We start from the raw sequence: 488 nt of genomic DNA, 5'->3' as shown, positions 1-488 counted from the left end.
AGGCCACGCCCATTTCCGCCTAGACTTTTATGCGTGAAAAATCGTGATTTATCAAAAAACAACTTTTTCAAACTCCTCCAAGACCGTGCAATGGATCTGCACGAAACTTGGCAGATAGCATCTCCAGACTGACCTGACAAAAGTTTGCATAAAGATTATTTATAGGATAAAAATTGCGCGTATTACGGGCAAACAAATTTGTGTAGCTAGCTATGAAAACACCAACTTTGCCATATCTCGGCCAACATAAATGCTATCAAAGCCAAACTTTACAATATTACTTGCTATGACCCCCTGAGGCTCTGTAACAAATTTGACGAACATCGGCCGCTAGGGGGCGCTACAAATACAAAAAAACTGTATTTCTCATGAACCGCTCATCCGAAGTTTACAACATTTGACGGACACCATCTGGGCCCTCTCCTGAGGCGGTCCTCGCAGTGGGGTGGTGATTGGCGCGCTCCCCGGGTCGCTGGGGACGACTGGCG

The 488-nt window shown here is 46.1% G+C and overlaps 1 protein-coding gene across 1 annotated transcript in view; it reads left to right on the top strand.

Moving 5' to 3' along the window:
* The window catches only part of hrob (homologous recombination factor with OB-fold), a gene marked incomplete at its 5' end in the record, with an annotated part of 11,509 nt that overhangs the window by 7,224 nt on the left and 3,797 nt on the right, over nt 1-488 (top strand).

Source organism: Etheostoma spectabile, chromosome 15, assembly GCF_008692095.1.
Source record: "Etheostoma spectabile isolate EspeVRDwgs_2016 chromosome 15, UIUC_Espe_1.0, whole genome shotgun sequence".
NCBI lineage: Eukaryota > Metazoa > Chordata > Actinopteri > Perciformes > Percidae > Etheostoma > Etheostoma spectabile.
This window is presented reverse-complemented; position numbering and strand designations above follow the sequence as displayed.